At 42.6% G+C, this 9,118-nt stretch overlaps 1 pseudogene; it reads right to left on the reverse strand.

The window, feature by feature from the left end:
* Positions 1 to 6,825: 6,825 nt before the first annotated feature.
* On the reverse strand, positions 6,826 to 8,744 carry LOC142046273 (E3 SUMO-protein ligase KIAA1586-like; annotated as a pseudogene).
* Between the last annotated feature and the right edge of the window lie 374 nt (positions 8,745 to 9,118).

Raw genomic sequence — 9,118 nt, forward strand, 5'->3', positions numbered from 1 at the left:
GGGGATTCAGGGTGCAGGAGAGGGTATGGGGTGCTGGCTCTGGGAGGTGGCTCAAGACTGGAGTGGAGGTGGGGGTTTGGGGTGCTGGCTCTGGGAGGTGGCTCAGGGCTGGGGCTTGGGGTGCAGCCTCCCCCTGCGCAGCACTTACCTCCAGTGGCTGCCAGTCGGTGTAGTGTGGCTGCCACTAAGGCAGGCTCCCTGCCTACCCTAGCCCCATGTCACTCCCAGAAGGTGCCAACGCACACCCGCAGCCCTGGGGTGGGGGCCACATGGCTCCGCATGCTGACCCTTTCTGCAAACACCACCCCCGCAGCTGGCTTCTTCATGGGAGGGACGTGGGGCCATGGCAGGCAAGAAGCCTGCCTTAGCAGCAGCCCTGCTGCCCTGCCAGAGATTGCAATCAACTGGGAGATGGAGGAATCTGTTTCCCTCTGTAAACAAAATGACTCCTACAAAACACTCGGTGAACAAACTTGTGTTAAGTGCATTCACCTTAAAATGTTTACGCTGTGTTCCTGAAAAATATACTGAGTGAGTATTGATAGACCCAGAGAAGTGATCAGCTTGGGGAAAGTGAGCTGGATGGAGACATCGTACAGGGAGACAACCCCAGGAAGAGTTTTGTAAAATACCCAACACTTGGTGCAGCTTCAAAGGTAAAATATTTCTCTGCTCAGAACAATTCCTATGAAACTCAGGGATGAGTCATCTCTGAACTAGGTGACTCAGTAGAGTCGAGTCCAGAGGGGGTGAAGTCCCTCAAATCACCCCAACCCATCCTTCAGTTTGTTGGTGGAATTTTAGCAAGGTGCTTCAGAAGCCCCTCTCCGCTTGGCGCATCACAGCTTCAGGGGAAGGGAGGGGAGCCAACCCAAGCTGCAAAGTGCTCTCTGTCTCTTAGGATCAGGCCCAAAGTCAGGGTCACGGGAAGTTATACAAAAAAACCTCTCTCTCTTTTTTTTTTTTTTTCTTGTAATTTGTTTTGTGTCCTCCCTGTTTAATTTTCTACTTTACTTGCTGGTTCTTAGAACAAGTCACACCCCATCCCCCATATTAAGGTTGCTTATTATACTATTAGTAATGGGACGCTGCACCAAAAATCTCAGTAGCCACTAGGGCTAAAAGTGAATGCTGCCTAGCACTGGAAAGCTGGCATTTCTAGCCTGAACTGGTCTTGGGATGTTGACAACCTACTAGGCAGCTGAGAATTGGGACTCTGGAATGGTTGCAATTGAGCAACCTCTTGGTGCCAACTGGCAGAGGCATAGGGAGTGCATATAATTTTAAAGGGATCCTCTGGGTTGGATATACGCCTAATAATTCACTAAGTGACATGTGAGGTTGCTCTAGCAAGAGCCGGTAACCACTGGTCATCATAATCATTGCAAAATGTACGTACAGATATCTAAGGAGTTATGTGCCTATACTGAAAATTATGTTCTTAAGGAAGGTAACCAGGAGGTGACATGGTTTGGAGAGCTTCCTTTCAGACAGGAGGTAGCAGACAGTATCTCCCTATCTGGTCACTGTGTATTGTCTGTCCCAGTGTATCTCTATTTGCATACTGAGCCAGATGCTGATTAAGAGATTGTGAAATTTACAAGGAAGAGGTATATAGGAAAAAGCAACGTGTGTGTGTGTGTGTGGATGCGCACGCACTGCTTATGTATAATGACAGTGGATTGTTCTGATATGTCTGGGGGTGCAAACTGACACCCAGGACTTTCCACCAAGGAGGCAAGCTGACAACATGACTTGTCTCATGAGTGGAAGGTCACAACCAAGTTTGGCTGTAAAATGCTGGAAGGACTTTGGGTGAATATTGCTCTATAAGACAAGAAAATATCGAGTTAAATAAGTCTAGGTTCTAGAAGGCAGCTTATGATTTTATATGTAACAATTTGCTTCCAGTACTTCTACCTGTTATTACTTGAATCTCTGTACTTTGTTAAATAAACTTTTACTTGTTTTCACTATAAACATATCTAAGTGCTGTGTGTTAAGCGGCATGGTGATCCATGATGGAAATGGTAAGCTGGGGTATATTGCTTCTTTGGAACTGGCAAATTTATGAATACAGCATGTGTCCAGTGGAACAGGGGCTGCATACTCCAGGGAGACACTTGGAGATCTGAAGGGTTAGTGTGTGCCTATCACTAACCAATAGAGACACAACTGGGCCTGTGAGGTCTACAGGGGCATTGCTTGTGTTGCCTGTGGAGTTGGGGAGCTGACACCCAGCAGGCACAGACAATGCTTCTTCATGCTATGGGCAAGTAGTAGCAAGGTGCCCCATTCCCTTGGGTACTCTCTGGGAAGTGTCACAATGGCACCATATATACTATTCATTTCTAGCCTTATGGCTTGTCATGTATTGGACCTTAATATAGTCACTGGTCCCTGGGACTAGCAGCATCTTCTGAAGTAGCATCCTGCTTTTCCCCCCGCAGTGCCAAGTGCTGCCTCCTCCTTCCTCTTCCTCACTGTTGCTATAAACTCTGCTACTAGGCAGGATTAGCTTAGCAGCCACACAGCAGCACACTCATTAATTCGTGATCAGTTTTCCCCTGAATTTCCGGATCTGTGTATCACTTTTCACTTTAAGCTTATGAATTTTGCAACACCATATTTGTACTGCGTAAAGATCAAGTGGCATGGTGGCCACTTATCTTCCTGGATATCACTGGTACTTGAGGGTACTGCACTGATTTATGCCTTATTTGTATTACTATAAAAAGACAGAATGGAGATGTTTATAGGGAGCAAGAAAGAGAACATTCTTGCACATTGGCAGTGCCTTATACTTCAGAATAAACCAAAACCCAGAGGAAGAATTTCTACTCTTGCTAAAATAGGGCCAAATCCTCCTTGCTTTAGGCAATCGCTAGGCAGTGAGTCCACTCAAATACGTCAGGCAAGCAGAAGTTGGCCCACAACTGCCTGTAGGTGCAGCACAGAGTTCAGCCTTGAGAATACCTTGGACAGTTCCTAGGATCGTGCACACCAGAAACAGAACCTTGTCAGCACAACTGATAAGTTAAAAACGAGCATTAATCCATTTCAAGGATTTCACTTTGTAAGTTAGCTGCTACTATGCTGAGCTGTGCTTTCACCTCCTTGTCTCTTCATTAGAAAAATTAATTCACCACTTTTATAAATCAGTACAAGGGATTAAACCAAACAAAATATCTGCAAAAGATTTATGGCAACTGAGGTTAAGTAAGACTATAAAAAGCAAATACCCAAGATCGCTCTCCTTCAAACCTTAAGGATCCAAACTGGAATGGGTAAACTTGACAAGGACAATGGGGTTTCTGGCAGGTCATCCAGAACTACCTGAAAAGTATTAATCACAGGCAAGAGGAAACTAGATCTCTGTGGTGGTGATTATTTTAAATAATAAATAACTATTTGTGACATGTTTACACAAAGTGGAGTCCAACCCTTAAGATGAGAGGTCAAACAATGGTGGTGGTTGTGGAACATTATGCAAGATAGGTCTCACAAGGCTTCATAAAATGTATTCTATACACCACCAAGTGCTGGCTACAGCAGGTTTACTCAATGCTTGTGCAGTTACAGGGAAAGGACTACCTGATGAGCATTAAAAAACAGCTGCTGGACACCAGCATTCTGATTCACACCGCCACGCTGCAATGTTAATGATTAGTCATGTTCTACAATACAGTGAGCCAGCAGTGTATTGAGAACAGAATTTGGCCCAGTCTCTTCTTATGGCTAAAGCTTTTCGGTACAAAGCTGCCCTTTATGCAAAATTATCCTCCCATGGCAGACAACTGGATCGAAACCCATCATAAAGATTTGTTTGGCATTCACTACTATACAGCTTTACGCATACAATCTTTGGCTATTTAGAACAATTTGTAACCCTCCCCATGAGTTCTAATTTCAGAGTTCTTCCAGTGAATGTCATCTTATCAATACAACCAGAGCAGATTTATGACTAAAAGACGGCAGCAGATCTTGGGCAGCCCCCACACCATAATTATAGGCTTTCTGGCTGAGTACACTGTCTCAAGACTGAGGTATAGACTATTTATTTGCAAATTGCAGTAATGATCCCACTTTGTGTTTGGAGTTTTTCCTCTTGGTTTACTATAAATTTTCTTTTCTACCATGTTATTTCCCTTGTGATACAAGGTATAATTTTCTTGCCTCTTTCAGTTTATTGTTTTAGTCACTGATGGTTTATCTTTTCTTGGTCTATTCCACTCCTTTGAATTTTTTTTAGCCCAAAGCAAAAACCTGGTCACTGCTAGAAAATTAATACTATACGGTCTTTAGAGGACCACAGAATTGTTACAGTTGGACAAGATCCATGGAATAGATTCTAATCCTCATACCTGCTTATTTTGCAGGACTCTTGGGGCCAAATTCCCAAAAGGTCTCAGTCTTACGCATGCAAAGACCTCCGTTTATACATGCCAATGGGTATTCCCATGTGCAAATTGTAAGTTAGATGCAAAACAGATAATGTATGTGTAGATACCCATTTACACTCTCAAATAGATGCATGGGCACAAAACAGAGGCCATTTAAAATATTGCCATTGATGAATAAGAACCCACCTACCGTTAAATCTAGAAGACAGCATAAAGCAACATAACTTTATGTTGGGCGGAGGGATGGCTCTGTAGAGAGCAGAGGAATAGCTTGGTGGTTTGAGCATTGGCCTGCTAAACCCAGGGTTGAGAGTTTAATCCTTGAGGGGGGCTATTTAGGGAACTGGGGTAAAACTCTGTCTGGGGATTGGTCCTGCTTTGAGCAGGGGGTTGGACTAGATGACCTCCTGAGGTCCCTTCCAACCCAGATATGCTATGGTGGGGGAGGGATAGCTCAGTGGTTTGAACATTGGCCTGCTAAACCCAGGGTTGTGAGTTCAATCCTTGAGCAGGCCACTTAGGGATCTGGGGCAAAAATTGTTCCTGCTAGTGAAAGCCGGGGGCTGGACTTAATGGCCTTTCAAGGTCCCTTCCAGTTCTAGAAGATTGGTATATCTCCTATTATTAACGTGACAAAAATGATTTTACTCTTCTCAGTGACATGAACACCTGAAACATATGTTAATATGAACTAGACAGAGCCAATTTGCAAAGCATGAACAGTATAAAAATTCAATTCATCTTCCTTTAAGAAAAGATTATTTTCCCCCATTTTCATTGTTTTTCTGCCTATTTTGCTGATATGACACACACACACACAAACTCAAATGCTACTGTATTCCTGGTTTGTAAACTCCATAGGTCAGTTTCTGATCTTAGTTACTGTAATATAAATCTAGAGTAACTCCACTGATTTTACATCAATGTTACTGAGATTAGAATCTGGTTGTTATTTTCCATTACTAGTGACCATATTCTTATTTCTGTCTTTTCTATTTCTTAATTCTCTTCTTTCCTCTTTGATTATTTTCTCATTCTCACTGCTTTTCCTCTTCCTTCCTGTTTGATTCATGCAGTAGCATCGGCAAAAATAACCTGGGAAATAAATCTGTATTTTTAAGTTACTCTGACCCCTCACGCTTCCCTTTCTGTTCCCTTATGAAAAGGCAATAGCAAGGTTTCTGTAGCAATTCCTTGAAAAGCTGGTTCCATCTGCTAGAGTTAGTAGCTATAAAGTGCCAGATTCATCCTTGGTGTAAGAAGGTTCAGTTTGCATTGAGGGTGTATGAATTTGGTTTATGGATACCAGGAGGTGAAAGGGTAAATACCTACCTATAGGAGATGCCTGTATTGCAACGTGACCATCAGAACACCATCAGGGGCTCTTCTCTTAAAAGAATCCACGCTGGATAGAACAGGCTTGGTAGTCTATCAAACTACTGTACGCCTGAGTTCTCTATTTCATAGCCATGCTTTGGAAAGGATACGCTTCAATATCAAAACTCTCACATCAGTGGGGGTGGCAGCTTTGAGGAACCTGCTTTAGGTTACAGAAAGTTTAGTTCTATGAATTCAGGTTCTTCTCTTCATACTTATGGGTATTAAAGTTGCACAATACATTTTAGGAGCAAAATGGCTGAAATATATTCTTGCTTGCCAAAAATAAACATGCAAGAGAACTGCTGCATTTTTAAAATTTTTAATAATCTGTTCATATTTTCTCCGTTTTACAACATGCGGATATAATTCAGTGGAATTGGCATTTAAAGTACTAAATTATTGACAGGTATTTTGATATGTACAGTAGCATATCAGAGCTATATTTCTTACAGCTGTTGCATATGACCTTTATTTGGCTACTGCAGACTACCTGTTCAACCTTTTATAATGTTTTTTGTGAAAGTCACTTAAATGTTCTAGTTCTACTTGCTCTGAAAGAGGAAGTTATTTACCTTGTGCAGTAACGATGGTTCTTCAAGATGTTTGTCCCTGTATTACCCCAAAATTTGGACCCAACACCCCAATAATGGCCTGCCTGTAACTGTAAACCAACTGTCATTTGGCCTGCTTCAATAGGTAAGTAGCAGTGGTGCAAGTAGATTTTAACTCTTACCGGTACAGTACCGATCCCACCCAATACACACAAAAATTGTTTCGTGACTAGAGCCCTGTGTGGATACAAATTTATACCCACAGATAGAATCCACAGATACAAATTGATAGAAATTGGTATCCACAGATAGAAATTGGTATTCACTGGCCTGCAGGACTTTTCTGGGAACCACAATCATGAAAGGACCAGAACGTGGGACTGCTACTTCCAGGAACTGGCACCCTGCACCAGCAGTGCCTCTGGCACTGCTGTACCACACCCAGCCCTTACACATAGCTACATCTCCTGTCTGAGATCTGTACAGCCCTGTCAGAGGACAGGGCTGGGGGCAACACTTATGTTGTGGTAAGCAGTTTTGCTGCTTTCTGCTGTGCTTTGATAAGCCTTGTTAGCAGTGGTGGAGAATAACTTGCACCTCATGCAGTCAACAACAGCCTGACTGAATTGTGACAGCTTAATTGTGGGACTTTTCCCAATGCCTGTCAATTTTGTGTTCTTGAATGGCATAGCCTCTTCAGCACACTGTTCCTGTTCAGTGTGCAACCCAGGGATTCTCTGCAAATACATTTTCATCAGGTTGTCTGCTTTTGGGAACGTCAGTTCTCGGTCTTGTAATAGTTCAGACAAATTCATGAGCTGAGTTAGAACATCTAGCATATTTTTCACAAAGTTGACCAAATGCAGTTTTGAACGGAGACTGGAGTTTCGCTCATTCCCTTTGAATCATAGAATATCAGGGTTGCAAGGGACCTCAGGAGGTCATCTTGTCCAACCCCCTGCTCAAAGCAGGACCAATCCCCAGACAGATTTTTGCCCCAGATCCCTAAATGGCCCCCTCAAGGATTAAACTCACAACCCTGGATTTAGCACATCAACGCTCAAACCACTGAGCTATCCCTCCCCCCTTCTATTCCATGACTGGTTTTGTGAAGCTTCCTCAAAATGTTTAGCTAATGTTGAGTAAGTCTGCCAGACTGCATTGAAACTCTCCACATTGAAGCTACCCATCATACACTGAAAACTCTGCCAGTTTTTTGAAGTACAATATGCAGTTTGTTGGCATGTGCACTGAGCTTATGGGCTTTTTTTGGTGACTGGCTGTAAAGCAAGAACAAGCTATCTAAAAATGCCCTGAAAACATTTGTACCCCCAGTAATATCCAGTGCTTGATCAATGGCCAGTTCAAGTCTATGGTTAAGGCAATGCCACAGAATGAGATTTGGGAAGTCTTTCTGTAGGAGTTTGCCCACCCCAGCTTTGACTCCTAGCATGACATTTGCACCATCACTGCAAAAACTGACAAAGACCTTGGTCAGTAATTCCATAGCGAATCCATAGCGTAGTAAACATTTGATTGTCTCACTTTATGTTCTCAGCTGATGCATTGTCTAACTCAATCAAATCCAAAGGAAACAGTACTGAATTCATAACACCATCAAAACACTGGCTTTTACAAAAAATAAGTTGATTTTCAAGCAAGAGTAGTAGATTCATCAACTAGTACAGTGATCTTGGATTTGGTCTTGATTATCTGCGAGACAATTTTTTTCTTCAATTCTGCAGAGACGTGCTCTGATATCACCGCAGACAGTTCTGCTTTGAAGCAATTGCCCCATCTCAGCCCCATTCACTAGTTGCAGGTCAATCAAGCTCTCGTGGTCAGTATACGCCCGATTCATTTTCGCAATGTAGTAAGCTGTCCTAAACACATGAGCATGTGCTGCTTCTTCACTTTATGCACTGATGTTTATCAGAATGTCTTTCTTAGCTGTTTTTGTAGCTTCAGTGTGAGCAGCTTTCTGTGTTTATTAATTTTTTTTCCAAGTGATGTGAGCTCTGTTTCTTTATTTTGCCCAAAAGATGAAGTCTGACATTCAGCCCAGTGAGAAGTGATATTTAAGCCTCGAGCAGAGAAAAGCTTTAAATTGGAAGCATCTCTACATTTCTATACCCTAGTTTTCCACTGGAAGCAAACAGCCAATAGCTTTTCCTTTGGAATTTGTCAAACTGAACCCTCAACCACACAGCTGGGTATTGCTTTTCATCAGTAGGCTTATCCCTCAATTCAGCAGACCTCTCACTCTCCTCAGGCTGTAGACTTGGCCTTTCTGTGGCTTCATGTGGTATCGGTGCCTCATTCATATTTTTTTTTAAGGGGCCCTATTTTCTCCACATCCATCCTCTGCTTTATGCTTGAACATTTTTATTAACATTTGTTGCATTGACATTGTAATTGACCCTTATTAACTACTTTAAAAAACTAGCTAGCTAAATATGCTCTCTCAGTTTGACCATCTTCAATTTCACTCACTGCCCAGATTTTTATTTTCATGCCATGCAACAGCAGCATAGATGCCTTACCATGACCATTAGGATTTTAAATCAAGTGTAACTTACACACACAGAGATGACACAGATAACGCAGGCTGTGTCTCACTTGCTCCTTCCAAAGGCACACACAACACACCTAAATACTGGATCTGATCTGAAACTATATCTGGGCAGAACATGTCAGCACTGCAGCCATTTACTTACTCTCTGTCACCTTAAATCCCAACTCCAAAACTAAATTTAAACTGTAGCTGCAGCCTCCGCCCCACAC

This window comes from Chelonoidis abingdonii, chromosome 2 (assembly GCF_003597395.2).
Source record: "Chelonoidis abingdonii isolate Lonesome George chromosome 2, CheloAbing_2.0, whole genome shotgun sequence".
NCBI lineage: Eukaryota > Metazoa > Chordata > Testudines > Testudinidae > Chelonoidis > Chelonoidis abingdonii.